Here is a 26627-nt window from a genome sequence, read left to right on the forward strand (position 1 = left end):
TGGCTCTTTTAATGTGACAGCTGGACTCTTCGGGCACTTTGGCTGGGCATGGACAGCCCGGGAATGCTGCGCTAATGGTGCTCGGAGGGTGACAGCCGTGGAGGCTCGGGCCCACATGGCTGCTCTGGCTGATGTCTGGGTGCGGATTTCCTCCTCCGTGTGCCACTCACCTATGAGGAGGCCGGCTAATTTAGGCAGGCCCGATGACAGCAGTGAAATGGCTTTTTTTTTATGAATTAGTCTTTTTTTTCAGGGGAGCTGGGAAAAGTCAGTGCACTGTCACACACAAGTGTCTCCTTTTCACAGTATCTTCTTCAAAATTGATAATCTCATACTTCCTTTTATCAGGCAGAAATATCCATGTGGTAACCCTCTCTTTTTCTTGTGATTACTAGAAGAATTGTGATGGGCATTGTTATTCTGAATGTTAGTCTCTGTGTTTTGCAATAATAGATATTATTTTTAGTGGCATATGTGGTATGTTTTCTATCATTCACTGTGGGTTTTTGGGTCTATGTTTGGAGGAACATACTAGCGTACTATTCTTACTATGTACAGTATGTAAACTGTGCGCAGTATACCAATTTAGTTTTCCAAAACGAGCATTATTCAACAGTTTGCTTTTTTTCACTCATAACTTGATGGAACTGCCATAAGATAAGATTTTTTTTTTATTTTTTTTACATAAAACTGATTTAATACTATTGTTTGAACAATTGAAACATGTCTACTTCACTTTTTAAAAAAGCAATCAGTATGCACAATTTTCATTTACTAATTGATGTGATTTAAGTGTTTGATTTTGAGTGTTTAATTCATAAATCAACTATAGCAGATATTTCTGTTTTTGAAATATCCCTTTTATGTACACCAAGCCTGAATTTATTATATATATATATATATATATATATTTTTTTTTTTTTTTTTTTTTTTTTTTTATTATTATTAAATGTAGTTTATTTCTGTGATGACGGTTGAATTTTCAGCAGCCGTTACTCCAGTCTTCATCGTCACATGATCCTTTAGAAATCACATGATCATTCAGATCTCAAGTACATTTCTTTTTCTTATCGTATTATTATTAATGTGCCAATTAATATTATTGGAAACCGTGATGTCAGCAGAACAGCATTTAATTGAAATAGAGGTTTTGTAACATATTATTTGTTTTTGCTGTCAATTTTGATTAGTTTTATGTGACTTTTGAATAAAATGAATTCATTTCTAAAAGATAAAATCCCTTTTAGAATACAAAATTTAAATCTGTGTGGTTAGCAGTGTTACAGTAAAGTGGACTAGATAATATATCTGCATATAATTAGTAATTTATTGTGTCCTTTATTTCAACAGAAGCCCCTGAGAACAACATCTGCTTCCCATATTCATCTCAGTATCAAGCTATTAAAGGAACTCCCAGTTGTCTTCAGATGGCTTTTTGGCAGAGTATAGTGGAGATATCGTTGATTAAAGTGATTCATTTAACTCTCTATATCTATAAAGCAATTTTAATAGCAATACATCACTTTTAGGCTTTTAGTTGTTGATGCTTGGCCATTTTAAGCCATTTTATGGGGTTTATGTAAATGTTATGTCCGTGTAGTAGTAGCATCGCTCCATGTGACGTTATACTAAAGACAATTTTTGTGTACTGTATTCAAATTCATAACACTTAAATAATCTGTTTGGCAATATTCTCCATATATATTCTTATAAAAGGTACCTGTGGGGTAAATTATTACTGGGTCTCCCATGTTTTTTTTTTTTCTTTTCTTTTTTTCTTTTTTTCTTTACAACAGATCTGTATGCAGGTTTTGACCTGCTATTACCCTTTACAGAGTTAATACATGCTCACTCCTTTTCCTTTCAGGCATTATTCACTTACTCCTGATGAAAAACACAATTGGGTCAAAAACACAGTCAGATGAATGAATTCCGTAAAGATATTATTTGAATTAGAAACGCCTTTTCTGAAGATGCCTTTAGAGTTAAAACACCACAGACCAGAGGAAACAAAAATAAAAAAAAAATGCTCGAAATAGGTGGATAACAGCAGCTGGCTGATAGAAACTGACAATCCTTTTTGTGAAACTGTAGAACATTACAAAAACAGTGGTTGGTTGATTTAGCAACAATTTGGTCAGATGGGCTGGTGGGGATAAGGCGAAATAGCCCAGCTGCTTCCAGCACTGCTGTGTGCTATAAGTGCCCTTCTCATTGTGCTGTGTTTCATGTTGACCCAGACACTATTATGTTCCTTTTATATGTTTTACAGTGGTCTAGTTTGCTTAATTTTGGAGGGTACCCAAACCCTTGGCACCAGGGTAATGAATATGTAAGCATTAAATTGGCACTTTAGATGAAATCAAGGCTGTGAGCTACTAGCTGTGAGATATACTAAATTCCCAATTTTGTTATAACCTCATGTCTTACAGGGCACTGCACTGACCTTCAACCCTGCAGCAATCAATGTTGAAATGTTTTGGATGTATCAGGTTTGAATGGTCATTGCACAATATATATGATGCAAGATAAATGTCATGAGTTTTTAATATTTGGTGATTCAGTGCAAGGCTCATCAAAGCAATTTCTGCTACCAGACTTTAGTCAGTGATATATTAAATCATATAAATTCCCAAGGTTGACATTTATTAAAACGAACAGATTTTTATCTTGGAAACTTTTTACCTTACCTTTTTACCATCCATTTATTTTTTGCTACTTTTCAAAATGCTTATATGCTTTGATTTTTTCTTCTTTTTTTAGCCTTGTCCCATAGTCTTTTGATCTTAAATTATGAAAATGCATCATATATGTGTCATGAAATGGTGTCTATAAGATTAACACACACAAAGAAGATGAAGGCAGATAGTCTTTTAATAAATCCACACAGGGTAAATCCGCAGACAGGTAGGTGACAAACATAGGACAATAACAAAACTGGACGAGGGAGCACAGGACAGACTACAATTAAAGCAAATGGGGATAATTAAGAGAACACAGGTGAACAGAATGACAGACATAAGGGAAAACTATGTCATGGGCACATGAGGGAAGAAAACAAAACATGAAGTCCAGGAGTGTAACAATATGAAGTTTGCACCATTATTTCCATGACAATATATACCTTTAAAATTATATATTACTAACAGTGTCCATGAAGAACAGCTTGAGAAGAAATATAAGGCATGTGGTTTGTGAAGAAACAAAGAAAACCCAAAAGGAGAGTTCACACAAAAATGAAAATTAGCTCATGATTTACTCACCTTCAAGCCATCCTATATGTATAGGCCGGGCATACACTGTGCGATTTTCATCTGATTTTGAGCCGAATTCTGACTCGCTCGACTCTTTTTCGGGTCGGGCCGAATTTCAGCATTTTCGTGCGTCGTTTGTCGTGCAGTGTTCGTGCAGTGTACAAGGGGAAACGAGAGGCGATAAGCCTCTCCCGACCGGCAATCGGTTGGTCGGATGCATTTCTGACATGTCAGAAATTTTGGTCGCCTCTCGTGAGGTATTGCACTATTGAAGCAGGGCTACGAACCGATTTTCCGTGTTTCCCTCACTGCGCGTGTGTGAAACCATAAACAAAACCATGGTAACACCTGACACAGCGTGTAAACTGAAGTGATGGAGGGATAACTTGTGGAGTCATGGCAAATAAAAATAAAAATAAAAGAGGGGAAAAAACGCCTGCTTACCTCCAGTTCGCGTTGCAAAATGGATTGACCATATTGGCCACGTCTTCCCAGCCACCTGCGCGTTTTTGGATGTTTCAGCACACATAATTGCACTTTGCGCATATCACCAAAGCAGTGCGTTTATCCCGGGAAAGCATGTTTATTCAGAAATAGCTACAAACATCCGGGTTCTGAGGGATCCTATGTGTTGATTCGGTTGATTCCTCACGTATAGTGTGAGCAGTCAAATCACAACTCGGCAATCGGACCGTACAGTGAGCGCACAAAAAATCATGAGCTTTGGCTTTACATCGCATGCGATCTACCCGTATAGTGTGAGTTGGTACCTTGCCGAGAACTGAGCTTTACTGACGAGATGCGCATAACGATCGGTCGATCGTGATCAGTGTCTTAAGGATCATTAAAAAAAAAAAATCTGAAGTAGGTTTGATCAGGGTTGAAGCATATTTCTGCAGAAAAGTCCCTCGTGAGCAGAATATTCTAACCATTCACTGTTTGCAATTGTAATTTGGTCAAATGATCCAAAATGTGATATTACTATTACACTTTGTGTATTTCGGATACTTGTATGAAATGAACAAAATAAAAGAGTCACGGGGGAATGTAATAAACGTAATACTGTGTTTAAGTTTAGTTATCAGCTGGAATGTGCTTGCTTACCAATCAAAAGCCATGTATTAAGCAAATAAACCAGCCCTGTCTATGAGAGTTAAATCCCCTTTGTACAAAAAAGCCAGAAAGTTCCACAGAAGAAACTCTAAGTCCTCATTTCTTAATCTTGTTACATAATGACTCAGTCTATCAGTGATATGGTCCTGGGGTGTGATTAGCACTGCAGCTAAATCAATCGTGGAAATCCAACTTCTGACTTCCCCCTCACTATTTTATGCTCCTTATTTAACTAAAGAGTTCTAAAAAAGATCATCTTTTGAAAGAGGAGAAATATTTTAGTTTTGTTTTTCCACCTTTTACCTTCACAGCAGTTACTGAAAGAAGGTAAACACTTTTTCTGTTCTGATTTGTTGTTTGTTTGTTTGTTTATTTTTTCAAAGCTCTGCATATGCCTGTTTGGGTGTGATAGGAGAGAACCGAGCAGAGACACATCTCGGTGCTATCTCTGCCCGTGACATATGTGCAGAGAAGGGGCTGTGTGTACAATAAGCCAGTATTCGCCGGTGGAAGCCTGCCTGCTGCCTCCCGCTCGCCTCGGTACTACACAGAGGTTGACAAACGACTGAATGGAATAAAAACATATTGGTGCTGGGGTAAATGGAAACTGAAAAAAAATGTAAGGGGAAAAGAAATGGCAGGAGGGAGGTGTGTGCGATGCGTGATAAGGCAGGTCGAAAGCTTTGAGCTGAGCTGAGCGGGACAGTGAACCGTGTAAGTGTGTGTGTGTGTGTGTGTGTGTGTGTGTGCTTTTAGGGGTCTGCAACAAGGTGAGTCATGCCTTGCAATGTTTCTCAGTGAAGTTTTAGTCCAGAAATCATTCCAATCTGAACATACTGGGGTCAGGAGCTGTAGTATAAATATATACATTCATTTTTATAGAATATTATACAAAATATATGGCATTAAAAGTACATTTCTGCAAGATCAAATATAATGTGGTGCATTTAACACTTAACTTATATTGCTTGTGTTTTACAGTATTTCAAATGTCCAGAGTTTACATGAGAACTGTTTACATAAATTCTTGATCATCTGCTTGCTATTTGTACATATACTGCAGTCACATGACTTCTTTTTTTTTATTTCACTAATGTATATGTATTGTTATCTTAATATTTGCACTTCATATTTTATATTTTCCTTAATTTGACTGTTGCATCACTGTGCCTTAAAAACTGCATTTCACCACCTTTGTGAACTTACGTATGGTTGGACACTGAAGTTGTCATGCATCTTGAAAAAAAAAAATTAATTAATTAATTAATTAAAATAAAATGCAAAAAAAATAAAATGTTGTTGGCATGAGATGCAATGAATATACCTATTATGTGGGACCAATAATTACAAATATTGTAGATATTATGATTAGTGATTACAGATATCCAAGTGAAAGGCTTATATTTGATATGGAAATAAAACATTACAATACAAAATTTTTATTTTAATGTTATTCAGTAATTTACTCATATGCAACAATGATGTAATATTTGACATTTTCATAGCAAATATGTATTGATTAACTTGGTTAAACTCATCTACATCTTGAATGGCCTGGGGGCAGTGGGGATGGTGTGGTTCATGTCCTTTCCCCTCGGGGGTGGTTTGTGGTATGTAGGTCCTGTAGCCAATTTTACATAATTATTACAAAATGTGTTTTAATAATTTTTTCTAGGTTTTTTTAATTCATTTATTTTTTTAGTTCATGAAAAATATTCAATTAACTATTATTTATAAGCTTTCTTCCCTTCTTGGGACTAAAAATTGAGAAATTTTGGTCAATAATGATAATTTAACAATATTTTGCTAACTGTGATTTTGTGCTGAAAGGCCTGTCATTGATAAATAATGATGACAATAAAAAAAGCACCAGTAGGTGGCAGCAAATCCCTGTTTTGATAAATGAGTTATTTTATCATTCAAATCAAATGATTCATTCAAAACGGCTGATCCAATTAAAATCTAAACAAGCCTGCTTCCCAGTGTGCATGCTATCCTATCTTAAATTCTATGTGATATTGGTCATTTTCAATTCTGTGTAAGAAGATATGGTGGATAGTCCTAGTTGATAGTCCACATTGGGACACAGGAAAAGTATCCATCTGAAAGCAATCTAAAAGCACATTTGTGGTTGCGCATGTACTGATATTCAGAAAAAAGTACACTTGAATTTAAAACATAAAAACTCATTTAATTTTAATTTCTTGAATAATAAGGTTATTTTACCTCTATTCGAATATGCATCATCATGCAAAGAATGCTTTTGGACCAGATGTGTTTTAGTTTGTTTTTTGCAAGGTCGATGACTCTATAATGTCAGCTCTCCTATCGTCTCTCAATCCCTCACAATTACACATACAGCACAATAACATTATATCAAGGGAATCTTTTAATTCTAATGAAGGAAAAATCCTACCTTTCCTGTTGTCTTCTTTCTAAAGAAATTTAAATGTTGCGCTAGAACCATTTTGTTCAAAAATGACAAAAACTTGCTTCCACTTGTTTGCAGCTTGTTAAAGAACCGAGTTCTGATTGGCCAATCGCCGTTATTCGTGAAATATCTTAAGTATATAATTTTAACATTTCATTTGCATTTATTTAATTTAAAGGGAATGGTCAAGGGGATGGTGGTTTTACTGAGGGGATACTTTTTGTCTTCTTTTTTTTTCTGCCAGGGGAATGGCATTCCCCACATCCCCTCTCAATTCGAGCCCTGCCTCGGGGTGAGTACATTTTCAGTAAACATTCATTTTTGGATGAACTGTTCCTTTAATATGATTAAAACTAATTTGAAATCTGATATATGAAAAATAAATATGCATTTCTAGCATCCTGTCTTAGCAATGGCCAGCAGTTTCACATCATTTCCTGTTCTCTCTATTCAATCTCAGTAGGGCTCATTTAAAACATAAAAAATAACAAGGCTCTAAGTTACTTGGAACTCGCAAACCCACAGTGACTTTTCCAGGTGTTTCTCATTTTATCAAACATTCAGCCACAAAACTTTCAGTAAGATGTGCTGAATCAGAAGATATCCTTCTTAAGAGAGAGCGCCACCTGGGATATTACTGGCTCCAGATTTCTCGTTTCAATAATGAAATTTAATGAGCAGTATCATTCCCATCACAAAAAAAGACCGCTCAAACAAAAGCTAATTTTCATTTGGAGCTTGTGAAAGCTCATCTGAACTGCAATCTGTTCCGGCATTGTCTGGAGCCCTTGTCTCCTTCTCTGGCTCCTTTCTGCTCTCCAAGCTCAGCATGCCATCTGCTTCTCTCCTGTGCCACTTCTCATGATGACAACAGTACAGGGACCTGTGTTAATAATCCACGAAGCTAATAGTTTTCTTTTTTTTTTCTTTTTTTTTATTAATTTCAACATTGTCCTTGCCATGTACGAGTCTCCAGCTGTATCATCTGTAACAAAAAATAACAGGAAGAAAAAGTAGAAGAAGAAACAATAACAGGAACAACAAGGACATAGGTGCTCCTTGCAGGGTTGTTTGATGTGCCACAGAAGCCCATCAAGTTGAGCCCAATAAAGCAAGAGTAATATCTCACAGCAGTCTCCGGTCGTGGCGGTGTGTGTCTCAGCGAGACAGCCCCCGGCGGGCATACCGAAGGGCAATGAGGGTCATTGTGCAGTCATGAGAACTAAAAAGCATCTACACATGTGGAGATAATATGCTGCTATAGTTCAGTCACATGGGGTGTGAAACCTGTTCATTCTGTCCAACCTCCTGTTGCATGGAATGATTCTGCTCTGATCTGTGTAGGCAAATTATCATGGATGAGAGCTCCAGTATGTTTGGGGAAATATAAGGATTATGTAGTGCATTTCAGCTCAGTTGAGAGCAACATGACAATGAAGTGAAGTTTGATGTGGAAGTGAAAAAAAAGGGATTAGATTTGTAGAAATAAAAAAAATAATGAATAAACTTACATATGAAAGTATTCTCTGCTATGTTAATTATAAGGAGCAGTGTTTTAGATTGATGTTTCATCTTTTTGAATTATTCTATTAAAGAACCAGCTTTGTTGTTTGTTTTGGGAATCAGGCAGTTCATATAAGTCATTTGAGTCAGTGTTCACTCTTTGCACTGTATATATATGTGTGTGTGTGTGTGTGTGTGTGTGTGTGTGTTTGTGTGCGTGCGTGTGTGTGTGTGTTTTTTTTTACTCAAAAAAAATATGCATTTGAGTCATTTGTTTGTTAAACTGACAAGGTTTTTTTTTTTTTTTCATGCTTCCTGAAAACTCAATGCAGAGATGTTTCTTGCTGCTATTTAGTGGTGCATAAAGCATTGTTGACTTCTTTTGCTGTGGCATTGAAGATTTGGCATTGTGTAGTTTCACACATTCACAGAGAAATCTGAAAGGCTTTTCAAAAAAAGGATGATGATTCAAATAATGACTACGATTATAGTTAAAAAAAATTATAATAATTCTACATTTAAACAAAAATCAGAGTATATACCACAATACTGATAACTGCAGAGAGGAATGATATCATTTTATTCACTTTCAAAATGATTTTGTTTTCCAGTTAATGATTTATAAAAACATTGGTGGAACAACTGAAACATTATTGTCTGTGACATTTGAAACGGCTATATTTAAATGAATAGGCTATATGCAAACTGTTGTGCACACACACCCGGACATATGTTTTTGGTTAATGCCGTTTCTAAAATTAATGATGATTCACCGAGCAACTTCATCTGAAGCCAGACGATTTTTTCTCACCTGCTCCACCAAAACAGATTCATTTCAGTTCCAGTGGCTGTTAGCGCTCAGAGAAGGTCAACTGCCGACCTTTAAAACCCAGGTACAACAAATCTAACACCTCTCTGTACATCTCCCAGCAGGCTATAAAGAGCACTGTTGTTTTTTGAAGGCTGTGTGTTTGTGTGAGTATACTGTACATGGATATTTGCTTCCACATTTTTTTGGAATAACTTGAATGTGTAAGACATTATTTGTCCAGCATATGGGTTTATAAAATTAAACAGAATATAATATTTGTATGTGTATACATTCTTCCAATTGCTGATGTAAATATGATTGCTGTGATGACATTCCACACAGTTAACAGTGAGATTTAGGGGTGAAATCATAGGTCATAGCCGTGTGTGTAATACCCAGAGATTTGGCCTGACCATTGCTTTAAGTGGATTTTCACTCAGATGGGCTGTTTGTCTATGGCTGTTGTTTTGGATGTGCTCCATAGAGGATACAAATTGCATTATTCACGGCGTGCAAGCCAGTAATGGCAGCAATGAGCGATGGGCTCCTTTTAGTTACTGACAGGGAAGGTTGAGAGAGGAGCTCTGTACAATTACCACAGAGTCTCTGCTCAAGCATGCTGCTCTATGGCTAAAGCGAAGCAGAGGGTCGCTGGAGGCTTGCCCCGAGGGTTGGAGGTGTTTGAACAGGTGTTCAGAAGTTCAGATCCCAGGTGAAAGCTCTCTCTGTAGGAGAAAAAAGTTCAGGTAGTGGAAATACTCTACATGAGCTGTCACTTTTGAACATCTTGTTTTGCCCTGATTTGAAATGTTTCTGACAGTCATTTTAAATGACAAATGGTCCATTAAATGTTTAAATGTGAGTAACCAAAAAGTATATCACATCTATAAATAAAAAGTATTACGAAAGTGCCACTTTTTGATTTCAAACAGGCTTTTTCTTATATAATCTACAGTATGTCTATGAAAACTGAACCTAACTGTAGTCATGTATGCAATACAAATATCACGAAATATGCAAACTGTATATCAAATAACAATAGCTCTCAAAGCAAAAACATAATGATAATATAGAAAAATATTTCAAATGTCTTAATGTTCTGAATGGCTTAATATGAGTATAATTGTTATTATTAAAATTATAATTAATGTTGCAAAAGGTAACAGGCTTATAATAATAATTATATATTATTAAAAAGCAGTTTTATATTTGTACTGTATAGATTTTAAATGAATAATAATATGTTTATGTTTGGTGCATGTCTCTTTAAACGCTAATTAGCAATGGCTCATCTCACCCCTCTCTTCCATTTTTTGTGTACTTGGCAGTACATTACCATCAAAAATAAAAATAAAATATAAAAATCTAATTCACTGCGTCCTCAGTGGCTCTGATGTCGGAAGAAAATGAATGTGTTCACATTTACATCCAGCTACAAAAAGTCTACATTGTTTAAGTGTCGTTGTTGCAACAGCTGCTCAAACACAGAGAAAATGACAGACATCATATGACCGACTGAGGGCAGAAATATGCTAATATGTCATATAAACAAGTTTGTCAGTGGTCGTGGGCGGGGCCTGAGCAGTATGACGTCATACTGCGCAAAAAATCGAAACGCTTTTTTGGAGATTAAAGAAAGGAGTAATGGATTTTTATAATTCTAGGGTGGTTGTGTCCACACACTGCTAAGACACATTTATATGCAAACACCATGTAAAAGTGAATTTTGCATCCGATATACCCTATAATGCACATGTCCAAACACCTACGTCCGTTTCACATATGAACCCCTGTCGACCCATTTTTTAGGAGGCGAGCATTATCCTATTATCGAAACATATTGACTTATGAGCTTCATAATCTCTCGTGGCACGACGGGGATACAGGAATCATTCCGGCGCAGTGTGAGCCACGCTTTAATGAAGTCATTTATCTCTGATCTACAGCTCTGCACCTTACCCTCCAAATGAGCCCGTGTGAGTGAGACACAGTGGTCAAGAGTGCAGGATAAAAAATGAGGAAATAATTCACAGCGGAAAACGTCACTTCAGAATGATTGGCCTTTTCCTCTTCTTTGGGTCCTATAAAATTATATTCTGATTAAATGGTATTAGAATAATTGCTCTACATGTGAAGCAATAAACGGGTTGCTAGTCGACTAAGTTTTAGTCCCAGCAAGTAAATCTGGCCCAAGAGGCAGACGTTGGAAGGTTATTTTTAAGTACAAGGTGCATGACTTGTCTCCTGAGTAGGTTATAGCGAGTTATTGATCTCCATTACTTCATCCTCCCATAATTTTGCTCATTACACACATTCAGTTCTATCTAGTGGCCTTTTTTCTCCTTGTACGAGAGGCTTTTGTACATGATAAAGAGAGAGATGACTCTGGTAAATTTCAGTTCTATCTTGTAAATCCTGTTCCCTCTGCATTCCTTTATGAATAATGCATACGGCGGAACTCTGACTCTTTCTGATATTACCTATAGCCAAAATGATTATGCAAAGTTGCCAAAATAAATAAATATTCGAAATGCTATAAAAGGACACCAGAGGCGCGGATAACTTGTGTGCATTTATCAGGGAATGGAACACTGAATGAACGTTTCTTATTCCCCTTCTGCCATAAGATTTTTGTTCTCTGTGTGATTTGTGCGAATTAAAAACGTAATGCCTCAGCAGTTGTGTGCAGAATCGTTTAAAATGTAATTACTCTGCAGTTGACGGTCGGCGGGATGAAGGACAAATGACAGTATTAGTGGAGCTAAATGCTCTAGGAGGGGCTGCTGGGAAGTTTGCATGTCAGCCTCGCTAGCATAGAACTAAATGTACACATACAGTGCAGAATTTGGGATTACAGATGATTTGTGATTTGCAACAATATATATCTCTTTTTTTTAAGGGTTCGTAAGAGACTTATAAGAAGAGTGCTGCTTTTCCACGCAAAAGTGGGTTTTGAATAGTATTTAATTTGTTGTTAAGGTGTTCTGGGCGGTTGCTAACATTGCTAGGGTGTACGGCAGTGTTTTGTGTGGATGGATGTACTCAATCTTTGGATCAAGGGGAATATATATGGAATATATATATATATATATATATATATATATATATATATATATATATATATATATATATATATATATATATATATATATATTCAGTTGTTCAAGTCATGCAAGTTACTCATGGTGAGAGGGCAGCAAAGTGTAAAAGATGCCTTGCATCATATTTGTTGAATGATATCCAAAACTTAATTTTAGGGTGCCGATTCCAAAAACAGAGTCTTACTTCAGCATATAACACTTTCTCCTAAATAAGGCGAAGGAGCCTTGTACTATCCCTTAATAATCAGGTAAAGTTAAATAATATATTTTGAATGCTAATTTTTGACACTACATGTATGCATTTGGCAGACACTTATTGCATTCAGGCTATGCATTTCTTCAAAGTATGTGTGTTCCCTGGGAATTGAACCCACAACCTTTTGCACTGTTAATGCAATGCTCTACCACTGAGCCACAGTGGTATTTTGTTATTTTGGTAATGTAATCAGTCAATGGAGACCATCAACTGATTGGATACCAACATTCTTCAAAATATCTTCTTTGAAAAAACTTGAGGATGAGTAGATGACAAAATAAGTTTTTTTTTTTTTTTTTTTTTTTGAACTACCCCTTTGAATATGCCCATTCCTTTCAGAGGCAAAAACATGGAGTGCTTCTATATTCACAATATTAACGTCTGATATTTTTCCTGTTGTATTATTTTATGTCTGTGTCCTCTGGTTTAGTCTAATACTTCAATAGTTTGGCGCTTGTAATTGAGCTGATCTCCGCAGGAGGTGTTTCTCTGAAAGGGACCTGTCACAAAGTTCTTCTTACCTTATTGGATTTAGACACAAACAAGCACTGCCGTTCTCATAAATTAACTAATTTCCCTATAAGCCAATAATTATCTTTCACATGCATATACAGTATTTGATGGAAGATATTATTCCGCCACACAATACATTATATATAAATACTGTTCTTGAGTTTTCCATAACTATTTATTTTAGACTGTATCTTTGTTTTGCTCTGTAGCCAGTGCATTAATGTCCTGCTGTGAGTGAAATTATAGATGTGAGTGGAGAGCACACGCTGGGACCACTTGTCTACAGGATCCACACCTGATATGCTTCTAATCTATTACCTCTCTGCAGATGTGGTCTGACCTCAGACGCCTCTCGTCCTGCTAAACAATGCAATTGCTTTCCCACCTCAGATTGGGGACTCGTTCAACCAAACATAGAAGTGCCATGTGCTCATGACCGCTTTTACATACACCTGCGTGCACACATTGAATGTGTGCTGTTGCTGTCTATACAGTATGTGACTCAGATAAGCAAGTAATGAGATCAGCTCACTGTCAGACAGCATGTCATCAGGTTTGGTGAATGAGCTTCAGCTCTTCTTGGAATGTTCAGCCGCTGCTGTCTGCGATCACAATTTGTCTGTGGCTGTTGGAATGGTGGCTCATTAATGTTGTGGTCATAGACAAGATAAATCCTGATCCTTTGGCATTTGAAAGCCATGTGGATTTTCTGGACAGTGGATTTTGTTTTATCAATCCAAACAACTGATAAGAAACATCACAATAATGTAATTCTGATGGCACCCATTCACTGCAGAGGATCCATTGGTGAGCAAGTGATGTAATGCAAAATTTCTCCAAATCTGGCCAAATTTTTATCGTTGGGTAAAATATTAATTTAATAGATTTTATCTCGCTCTCATTTCTTTCTTTCTTTCTTTCTTTCTTTCTTTCTTTCTTTCTTTCTTTCTTTCTTTCTTTCTTTCTTATACCAAAGCAAGTAGTTACATCATTTACATCATTATAGCATTTAGAGATTAAGAAAAAAAAAGGAAATCAACAATGCCAAGGAATGCATGAATTGATACAAATGTATACCGGTCATCTGCCAAATGAACACATTTATATTAAAACAGTAATATGTCTCACTAAGGCTGCATTTATTTGATCAAAAATACTATGTCAAAACTGTGATATTGTGATTTTTTTTTTTTACAAAATAAGTCAAAATAATTATTTTCTGGTGTAACATATTTTAAATGTAATTCTTTCCTGTGATGGTTAAGCTAAATTTTCAGAAGGCATTACTACATTTTTAGCTTACAGCTTATAGCTTAGATTTTTTTTTTTTTTTTTTTTATGTAATCATGTCAGAACACAAGTGATGTTGATGCAAACCAAATTTTAAATTGGACCATCCCTACTGACAGGATTTGTCACAGTTTGATTGGTCAGTTTAGACCCAGCCAAACTATCAACTCTATCTTTGGATAGCAATATCACAGCCGCATGCTGACCACTGCAGAATGTGCGGGTGATCCTATACACTGTTTGGATACGTATGCACTGGGGATGGGGTGTGGAGGTTTCTGAGTTTTTCTCCAGGGATGTCCCTTCTTTAGCAGAGCTCTCAGCTCTGCCCAGCGGGCATTGGTGAACCGTGGCATGGGCAGTTAATCATATTGTCCCTTGATGTCTATGCTGGCTCTCTGAGAATGGAATGGAGGAGCATTTATGGCCTCTCCTATGTGTGTTAGTGCTGCATGAGGGGGCCGGAGCAGCGCGTGGTCATCACAGATTGCACTCTTATGGCGCTCGGGAGATTACACTGGAGGAGAGGTTGTGGGTAGAGACGGAATAAGACAGAGCTGCATGATTTAGCCTGAAGTGAGGAGCTTTTTGTTAAGTTGGAGTGTTTGCGCTCTGTCTAAGATCACTCCGTCATGATGGAAGAACACATTAATGGCACATAATGCAGTTGCATGTCATTAAGCATTTGCCACAACAACATAATGTTAAATAAAAAAATAAAAATTAACATTCCATCCAAGACGTAAATGAGCTTGTTTCTTCATTGAAACATTACTTGCCCACTAAATTATCTTCTGTAGTGAATGGGTGCCTTTTTGTACCAGAAGTAATAATTTAATTTTTCTTGATTTTTTTTCAAACTTATATTTACCCAATTAGAATGAAACATCTGAGTGAATTTAATTTAATTTAATATTGAACAAAATTATTTTAACACTGTACAACAAACCTTTTTATTAAAATAAATAAATAAATTAATAAATAAAATTAAAAAACTGTTGCGTTAAGAAATAATAGCTCAGTAACATTATGAATGATTAATATTTAATATATGGCTCGTTAAATATCAACATTCTTATCTTGTTTTGCGAACACAAATCAGCAAAGCCTGTTAATTCTTTGAGCTTGTTATATCTGTGAGCACTTAATATTTTGTGACAACAGATAATTCCTTTCTCTCTTGCTCTGGTCTTAACCTCACGCTAATTTAAACAGTGTATCACACATAAAGCACACACACTGAAAGCGCCAACTGTAGAACTGAAACCCATCCAAAATCACAGCATGCTTGGGGATTTTCACACATGCCCAGTTTCATGACTGGACAGTAAGCTTGCAGCCAAAATGTGACACTGCCGGTATTGATTTACTGTCATTCACGCAGCAGGTGTGTAAATTGGCTGCAGAAGGGTAGTTATCAAAGCAATTACATGCTGGGGATGCCAGAAGATCTCAGGAAGGTAGAAAAACGTGGCATTCCAACAAGTGTTCAAAGCAGAGCATGAATTATATGAAGAATTTCAATGTTTTTGAAGAAATTTCTTGTAATATTGGGGCTTAGTTTGGACTTGCACAGTAAATTACATTTTAAAATACATATATAAAAAATTTTTAGGTTGCACTTTATTTTAATGTGTCCTTGTTACAGTACAATTTGACATTTAAAGACTGAGCAATAATTTTTAAATACATGCACTTACTATATGGTTAGGGTTTGGCTTATCATAACTTGCATGTAATTATGCATAAGTGCTATTATAATAGCAAGAACATGTAATATGTAACAAGGACACCTTTAAATGAAGTGTTACCAAAAGTTATTTTAAATTATAATAATTAGCAATATTGTAGTTTTGTTTAGGATTTTTTGAACATATAAATTCAGGCTTCGTGGGCATAAGATAATTTCAAAAGTATAAAAAAAGAAATCTCATTGACCTCAAACTTTTAAATGGTAGTATTTTAATTTTTAATTAAATTCAATGATTAAAAACACTGTTAAACATCCCTAATATACAATGTAAGCATAATTAAAACATTTTCATTTTTGACTGCTTCAGAAGGGTTCAAGTGTTAAATGAGGGCGCTAGACCCTTCCCCCTTTAAACCCCCTTTTTAATTTGCAGTTTATGACAGACTCTTATGTCAAAATCAGGAAGCAGCAATGCATAGGCTCTTCATCATATTATGCCTGTAGTTTGTGCATTAGCTAGTGTAGAAATGGCTCAAAATGATTGGTGAAGCTGTAAAACACATGCTAAGTGCATGTGGTTTGATTCTCTAAGTGAATGGTACAGCAGACTAATTCATATCATTGTTCCAGCAGGTTAACCCGATAATTCATTCCACGACGCAACCAAGAGAAGTTTTTCTCCAAGACTCATTCAGAATGAGAGTTGAAAGGAATTAAGTCCAAGGACTTGAGGACCCTATCAATGGCGAATGGGACACAATCAATATGTGAAAGGAAGGAGGACGTTCTGCCATGGCGATTCAATACTGCTGTATTCAAGGTCACTAATGAGCTTTGCCCATCACTGTTTTGCAGTTTCACCAGCAGCATGACTCATAAACACCCCCACAGCTGCTTTACACGGGCCCGCCATTCTCCTCTCCTGTCAGGTTCAAACAAACACCAGCGCAGCGCTGTGAAAATTATCAATGTAGCACTTTGTTTAGACAAACAATGTTAAATAGACTAATTACAGAACACCAGGGAATCCCGGGAAACTGAATCGAGGGGCGGAGCCTTTTCCGAACATTCTGGGTATATGAAAAAATCTAGTTCATATGACAAAGGCCAAAAGAGACAGAGTTGGGCACTTGCATCATCTTTCAGTCTTTTTTCTTATTTTTTTTTTTAATGTCAGACAAGAGCAGTCCGCTATGTCTATCAAAGCACTACCTGCCGTGCGAGAGAATTGGCATCTGGCGGAGGCAGCAATTAATGTCTGCCGAAAGAGATGCTTTCCATCACCTCCCTTTAATAGCCAGCATGTGGAGTGCATCTCGGCAGATGTTACACAGGAATTCATTAACGCCCGTTACCAATCATACGCCTCCCTTGTAAGCTATTATCCACAACCCTGGGTATGAGATATTTTCTAAATCCAGCACACAGCACTCCCCCGACAACTGTCATATACCACATAAAACAACATGTGGCGTTTGAATGAGTGGCCCTTCCAACCTGACTGGAGAATAGCTTCTGGAAAGAGAGAGGGACTGCAGCATTTTAAATACAATTCACAATACAATAGTATTTTGCTGTGTTCACACCACAGTCCCAATCTGATGCAATTTTTCCTTCACATGTGACACAGATCAAATACAGACCGCTGCAAATATATTCTTACTAAAATATAAAAATAGCTATATGTTTTTGTGTTTCAAAAAATACAGTGTGAATATATATATGTAGATTAAAATCATATGAAAATAGTGTAGTTTGTTAAGTTCAAACTGAACCTCTTTTCTATCCACCTTTAAGAGATACAATAATGTCAAATTTGGTAATTTATAATCGTATTAACTTATTTTAGATATTTGTTGACTAATTTTATATTTTATTTTATTTTAAATTCAATTTCATACAATTTTCTCAGGTCTTTTCTGCAGTCACCCAGTTTGAATCTGATCTGGTTTTGAGATGTTTTGTTGTTGTTATTGTTGTTGTTGTTGCAGTGTCACCGTGTGAGAATATACGGGTCAGAATTAATCAGATTTTTATTTATTTGTCATAATTGCACACTCATCAACACGCAATTTGAGGACAGCCGGCACTGTTTCACTAAAATTGCATCCATTTATTTGTCTACTTCTGATAAATGTTCCAGGGTAGGTTATTTTACACATTTAGTTAAAAAAGCTGCTTTTTCAGACCAGTGATTAAAACTGAAAATATAAAACTAAACACACACACACATATATATACTTTTATAACTTTTTATAACATTAAAAAACTGGAAACACTGGAAAGCAAACAGACATAAGTCTGGCTGTTGAGTCCATACATGTTGTTGATGTGTGAACGCTGAGCATCTTGGGTAAGCAAAAATGAATCGCTGGATCATCTGTGGATGTCATTTGAGTTTATCCCTGTGGGTTTGAGTTTATTACAGTGGGACACTTTCTGTTGGAGAATAGAGTTGTCAATCATACTAAACACTCAATCCACTGTCAGATCAGACATGAGATTGTGTCAGTGACAGATGGAAGGGGGAGGGGGGGAACTACCATATAAATGGCATAAGAGTACAACCCATTGTGGAAAAGACCATTAAACAGCATGGAGCTGAATTAGTAGAACACACCGTATGTGTGTTGACATGCAGTGACTGAGAAGGAGGTTTTAAAAGGTTGTAAGACTGTGTAAAATGTTAGTGTTTTTGATCTAACACTAAAGCAACAGTTGAAACTGCGTTATAGTCCATTTTACTCATTTTCCTCTGTGTGCGTGTGCGTGTGTGTGTAGTTTTGTATGTGTGTACAGTGCGGCTGTCTGACAGCATTCCCAGAGAGGCCACATGGGAACCGCTGTCACCTCTAATCTTCAAGACCATACAAACACCCCGCAGTGCACTGAGCAGTGAACGAGAGAGAGAATATGCAACCATGGTTGAGCTACAGTTCCTGAATAAGAACTCAGAACCAATAAGGGTCCTGTCATGTTCAGAGCTACAAGTGAAGTCCGGATCACTGAATGATCATTTTTGGTCAGATATAGATCATTATTTCCATCATTCATTCACGGCGAGGCTTTTGCTGGCTTCACAGTACTCTTTTGAACCAGAATAGCTCACGCTAGAAGTGATTTATAGATATCTCAATTTTCTCTGCTGGATTGTAAAATATTGCCACCTCAGAAAGTGCTTTATGTAGGGCCCCAGATATTTATTGTTTACACGTGTGAGTGTGCCTACACACCATAGACTTTGCTATACTCACGCCCCCCTGTCTTCCATACCGTCTAAAATGCCATTAAGCTGTCAGCGTCTTAAAAATGTGTGATTATGGATCTCTCCTCATGTCTGCAGAAAACAGCTGCTGCAGTAAGCAGTCTAAGGTTGGTTTGCTCAGAAATCCCCCACTAACCAGTCAAATCTTTTTTTTTTTTTCTTGAATAGAAAATAAATAAAATTAATGTTTTAAATGTGATGTAAATGTGATGTGATATCATTTTAAGGCTTTATAATGTACTTGCAGCAGAATTTAGTGTTTCAGCTTTTGGTAAATGTTTTCAAGCCTACACAAAATTTAAGATATTTCCCACCATATTTTGCCATGGACAATTTTGCCCTCAACCCTTTATGAAGGTCTTTCTTCTGGTGAAAGTGAGGGAAAATAACTAGTGGCAGGGATGTGTCTAATGCAGAGCAGTTGTTGAGCGGGAGCTTTCTTTTCGTTAGCATCTGATTTAATGAGTGGTGAAGCCTATACTGGACTTTTTGCTATGTGTTCACTGAGGTTATCATCAGTGGCGGATCCTGTTGTACAAAAGCAATGTTCTTTCCTGAACAGCTTTGTGCTCCGGAGATATCACAAATTAAAATGTATCAAAGTTCGTCCCTCCCGATATACTTTACGTCCACTGATATACATAAAACATATTTGAATGTTACGTTTTTAAATTTTTAACACCATATAATTTTATTTGTATATTATAGTTTACTGTTTGTATTAATATATTTATTATTCTTATTTATTTTTCTAAAGTAGCCCATGTATCCAAATGTCCACCTGAGGATGGCGTCCTAATAACATTATGCAAACTACAGCTTGATTTCTTCAAAGATTCTCTTTGCCATAGATTCCACTTCATTTCAATTGGTGTGTGAAGTGATAAACAGTGCAAATAATGTCCCTGAAGTGCCGTAATCTGCTTAGAGGGAGAAGATGGGTGAAGAGCGGCGTTAATTTCATCAGAAAGCTTACTGACTGAATACTGGTGCCTGACGTTTCAGTCTGCTGGAGGAAAAATGACCTTCCTCTTCATATCATTATACACCAAAAATACTCCCACAACTCCCCCTAATGAGAAAACTCCATTACACCCCACACAAAATCACTGAAACAAGTATGTCTGCATGTGTGTAGCAGTGATATGAGCGCATGGGGAGTACATGATGAGATAATGTGTTTATGGTGAGCCGCTGTAGCCGCTAAACCGCAAACATTCATCCCATGGTCACGCCACAGCTCCCACAATGCACTACCAACCAATCCTGCTGACCTACGACCTCTGCTTTGCCACAGAAAAACATATAAAAAAAAAATACAAAGTTGCGAGTTGTGACTTACTTTAGCGGACGCGTTCCTTCTTTGAATTCGTTCAATTACTCTGCTTTTATATATATTTATAATTCAAGGCCAATGAAAAATTTAGAGTCCTTTGCTTCAGTGTTAACAAGGAAAGCTACTCTACGTTCATGCAGCCATCATGTGCGCAGGATATGATGTCATGAGTAATTTATGATGGGACACCTTGTGGAAACAGAAGGGGAAATGTTTGGTGGTCAGCTCAGCCAGTCCCAGACAGGGCACCTGTTTCTACACCTGCGTTAAATCGGGTGAGCTATTTGTCAACGTTTGCTCCGATATCATATTAATGAAGCTGGGAATGTGCGGTTATGAATTATGAACACGGCAGGCCTAATTCTGCAATACTTGTAATACAGGATTCTGGTGAACTAATGTGCGTCAACGAACGTCAGGGTTTTAAGGCTCTAGAGCTGCAGGTGGCTACAAGGATATATTTAGCCTCCTCACACACCCCAAATATTAATTAGATTTACTGATCATTTTAAAGAGAAGATTACAGAAGCTTGAACTTAGTTTGTCTTCCTTGATATCGGATAACATTGTCCAGCTTAAATGTTTTTTTTCAGGGTTATTGACTGATATATTATCCTCTGACTCTGAGAGTCAAGGTTTTCCGATGGTCAGTTATTCTACCACTGTGCAACAGGATAGAGAAAAGAGAAAGACAGAGGGTTCAAGTCTCTTTCAGTGGTCCGGTAGTAAAAGACTGTTGTGTTGGTTATTTTTTTTTTTAAAAATTCCTTGGCTGAGGTATGACTAAAATCAATTGAGAAGCAAATATCTAATCAATACCTGTTTGAAAAATATATTAATCTGTTTACCATTCATTGTTTTCATGCAGTTGCACTGAGCTTTTTGTATTGTTGTAATTTGTTTACTCTTTGTGAATTTCAAACATGAATGGTATTTTTTAATACTTCTCATTGTTCAGGTTTAAAAGATTAGTTTACAGTGTTTAGGTTCTCAGAGCTAGACCTTAGCATTAAACCGGATTTCATTTATTCATTCATTCATCCAATGAATATATTTATTTATATAATTATTACACCCTTAATCCATTACACAAGCTAGCTTAGTTTAATAGTAATCATTTAGCTTTTATTTTAAATTAATATAAACATATAGAAAATATGCAATATAAATAAGTTAGAATCAATAGCTTTAGGCATGTCTACATATGAACTTAGATATTTAAGTGTTTTTATAAAAATATAATCAACTCTATAAACTAACTTTACAACTTTTACTTACATGGCAATATGTTATCTTTAGGTTTTCCTCTTTCATGGATAGACTGGTTTATCTTGTAAATGGGTTTAAATTATTTTAATCTTTGGTAGTGAATCGCACTGACTCTCACACGAGAAGTGGATCACAGTTTCATGGCATGTGATTGGCTGTTCGTTACTGAGGTCACTCACAGTTGATGATCAGCTTCATGGTACCAACAAAGCCGAATTGGACTGGTTTGGTTTTTTCAACTCAAAACTAATCCTGTAACCCTGAGTTTGGTACAGGCCCTGGGTGATGGATGCCGCCATGTTTGTTTGTGCTGAAACTTGTAAATTTATCATTTACTCCTGTAAGACGTTAAAGTAAGTCTCCGGTAAACTGGGAGAAAAGCAGAGTAAACTTTATTAAAATAAAGTTGTCAGGTTATATTTGTAGGAACATTATTGATGTTTCCATAGACATATAGTATTTTACAAACTATAAATGATTTGGTAGTTCTTCTGTGTATTTAAATGTCTGAAACCTAAAGTAAGCAGTTTATGGTTGAATATGACAAGCACTCAGTGCGTCCAATCTGGCTCCACGCCAGCGCAAAAGCAGATTTGAATTTGAATTTTGCAAACCAGTATGTTTAGCGTGAAAGCCTTGCAAATGACTATTTATGCATTTTGGGGGATTGTCCTGTCTTGTTTATTGCATTATAGACGTGTACATTTAGTATTAGATGCGGTTAATTCTTTCGTAAAGAGAAAGCATTCAATTCTGAATAATTCATAAAGCACAGGGGCCTATTAAAGGCTACAAGTTACAACCTCGTGATCTCACATAAATGAAAACCAAGGAATTTATGGTCAGTCTTTTATGTTTTCAGCATCTGCTGCTCCTAGGGTAGGGTTCCCAGGACTCGCCCTCCTGCAAGTTCTTGAGTCTTCTAAAAGGTCTCCCACATTAATCTTCCTTTTAATGTATTTCATTGAGATAAGAAGTGAAAACCCCCGAGGAGGAGGGAAATGGGAGATGCAGCGATACAGAATTTTCCAGAGGGCTGGTGGCCAGACTAATGGAGCTCTAGGTTTGCTGTAGACCCCCGGTCAGCTCAGTGATAGAAATGAGCACAGCAAGATAACAACTTTTACTGCAGTTGTGGTTGTTTATGTGGTATGTAATGGGTGTTTCTTCAACTATGGCCACTTTGGCTTTTTGCCTTCTCGTAGACACACTTTCACACTCTCACAAGTTTAAAGCAATAGTTCCCCCTTACATGAAAATTTTGGAAATTTATTCTCCCTCAGGCCATACAAAATGAGAACTAGTCTATTTCTTCATCGGAACGGATTTGGAGAAATTTAGCATTTCATCGTTTGCTCACCAATGGGTCCTCTGCCGTGAATGGGTGCCGTCAGAATGAGAGTCATAACAGCTATTAAAATGTCCAATAATCAAAATGACAACACTCCATATGACTTTAAATCATCAAATTATGTTTTTTTGTCTTACGGCTACGTGTTTGTAAGAAACTTAAACCATTGCTTTTGGCCAACATAGGAGTCCACAATCCACAACAATGCTCCCTCCAGTGAAAAAAATCCATTCTGTGTTGTCCTCTCACATCCATATCCTCCAACTTTTTATTTGTTGAACTATTTTGAACTTGGAAGCAATGCTTGATTGGTGAATATCTCTCTCCTGATTTAAACAAGGTGACTCTCACTTTTTCATCAAGCTCTATTATGGATAAAGGACTCATATTTTAGCCTGAATCAATGGTTTGATGTAAAAAAACACAAAAAACAACAACAACATCTTAATAATGGGTTTGTTTCTTATGCAGCTTTTCGCTTCACAAGATGATAATTGATGGATTCGAATCATGATGATTACTTGTTTTAGCTGTTTGAACTCTGACGGCACCCATTGCATTGCAGAGGATCCACTGAGTGGTGTAATTTTCTTCAAATCTGAAGAAACAAACTCATCTGCACATAATTTAAATAACATCTTGGATGGCCTGAGGGTGATTACATTTTCAGCAAATTCTGATTTTTGGGTGAACTATTCTGTCCACTAACAATGTCTAACAGTGCATTGCATCAGCATAAATCTCTTATTATCATTATTATTTTATTATTTTCTAAAAGTCATTACCATTTCCAACAACTCAACTTGTGTAATATGTATAATAGCATTCTGTGATGGAAATGGCATTTTAAAAAACTGTAATAAAACGGCCAACTCTTAGTTTGCTTAAGGCTAATTTTATAACTATTATTCCATATCTCCTAAAAAAATTATTTTTGCATAAATCGGCTAAATTATAGCTTGATGCACAGTAAAAAAATCTCAATATACAAATGTAATTAACTTGATTTTTATTTTTTATGTCTCTTGACCTCAGGGTGCACTTTGTTTCTTTGGTAAACAAGTACACAGGGAATTTTTGAAAGAACAAAAACACAGAGCAGAACAGTTCCTTGTGGTAGAAAAATGGTGTAAAATCAACCCTTGGGATATAAAAGTGCTCTAAGTTGAAGAAACACCCACATACATTTATGTAAACACGTGTACTTTAGATACTGCTACACATGCATTTGTCACAGGTGCACCCACAAACATGATCTGTGCAAATGCTGCGAGAACAAATCTCACAGAAATCTAAACATCAAATTTATACAAAGACAAACACCCATGCACACACACACAAAAATAGAAGATGATATTTGCAGCATTAGTGCCAGCCGGTTTGTGCCAATGGACAGTGCTTTAGAAGATCACTGGTGCCCTCTGCTGCTGGTTGTGCATTCAGAGACAGTCAAATGGAGGGGACCCAGAGAGTAGAGAGGCATTTTAAACTGTGCCCAAACTCATGCAATACTGAAAGGTCATTCTTTCACACACACATAATAACTGGGGTAGAAATAACTAGGTCACTTTGATCTCTGACCAATCGAAGGCCAAATTTACTAAACCACTTTTGCTTGCATTATTTCAATGCAAAAATCGAATTCACTAACCACGCAACAATATTTAAATGCAAAATCCAATTCACTAGCCAACCTACATCCTAGTTTGAACAGGTGCTAAATGTTCTGAAATGAAATTAAATGTGATTCTTTTTAGAAAGCACAGATCTTGTGTTTACGTCATTAGCTGACTTTCATGTACCATATTTTCTAAAAAATGTCACATTTTATTATTAAATTCAGAAATAATGTAAACTACTGGCAAATCAGCAAGAATTTTGCAAACATAAATGAAACTAGAAAAATGTATTTTAGTTCCCCTCAGTTCACAACAAAACCTGTAAATTTAACAGTATGCAGAGCAGAAAATGAAAATGTAAGTATAAAGCAAACAAATAATCCATGAATTAATGTCTTGTGAAAAGAACCGTGCTTGTAAGAAACAAATTCCTCACTGGGACTTTTTAACTTAAACCACAGATTTAGTCCACAATAATACTTCCAGTGTTGTCCTCCAGTCTTTGGGAGTAGTTACATGTAACACAATTATGGAACTTTATTACAAAATAAATGTAACAGAATTTTTATTTTTTATTTTAATTAAATTAGTTACTTATGAAATTGTTAGATTTAGTTTGATTTAATTAATTAAATTGCATCGACTACTCCAAAATAAGAGACACCAATGTAGGAGTTTAGTACACAGAATAGGACATATACTTATTTGATAATTGTTTTATTTCCTGTTTGGGTTTGAAAATATGATTTTTTTTTTTTAACTAATTTTTTTTTTTTTTTTTTTTTCAAAGCATTGTTAGATGCCAGGGTTTCTTGTTTCATATGCAAAGATTGGATTCCAAAAACAGTATCATAACTATTAAACTACATCTTATTATTTATAAAAATGCATTTAACCTTAGAATGATCTAAAATTAAAAAGAGGTGCCAAAGTCTGATTTTGTGGTTTCTGTGCTTAGAGTAGAATACTATTGTAAGGTTAACTCTGCCTGCTTTAAATGTTTCAAAATAATTAACATTTGAAAACATCAAAATCCTCCAACATATTTGTTTAAAAGTTTGTTTTTTTTTTTTTTTTTTTGCTTGTAAACGGTTTTTGATCTAAACATATTTTTCTCCTGATTCAGATGAGATGACAGTTTGAAGTATGGATTTGCTTATTAGAAACACATCTTTTCACTTCACTGAGCTTGTGTGGATTATTTGTGGATTATTGAAATGATTTTATTAGCTATTTGAACTCTCCTTCTGACGGCACCCATTTAATGCAGAGGATCAGTTAGTGAGCTTGTGATGTAATGCTAAATCTCTTCTACAGAATTTTTTTTAGCATATTTTGTGTCTGTACAGTTCATGGTAATATTCAAATTCACATTATTACCCTGTTGATAGATGCAAGAATCGCACCTAAAGGCATTTTTCTCTGTTGACAGCTATCTACACCTCGCTCCCTTTTAAAAAAAGGCTCCTACTTTTGAAGCTAACCTCAGAAAAAGAGGAGCTGAAAGTCACTTGAGGTCTCCACATCAGAACAGTGTCCTCGCAGTGAGTTACATCTCCTATTCTACAACATTTGAGTAATGATCAAAGCGGCTCTGTGATTACCTGCACTTTATGTTATCTCAGCGTCTGACTCACTTATGTTTTCCACCCTCTTTTCTGCCTGGAGGCAGGGAAGTTTTGATACATGATCACACCTTTAACGGAAAGTCCTGAAGATATATCAGGAAAGAGTGTTGTTTAAGGATAGCATCCAATGTAGCAGCCAATCTTACTGAGATTGGCTGAGGTACAGAGAAACATTTGGACTATGCCACCTGCAA

The sequence above is a fragment of the Carassius gibelio genome, chromosome B16, assembly GCF_023724105.1.
Source record: "Carassius gibelio isolate Cgi1373 ecotype wild population from Czech Republic chromosome B16, carGib1.2-hapl.c, whole genome shotgun sequence".
Classification (NCBI taxonomy): Eukaryota; Metazoa; Chordata; class Actinopteri; order Cypriniformes; family Cyprinidae; genus Carassius; species Carassius gibelio.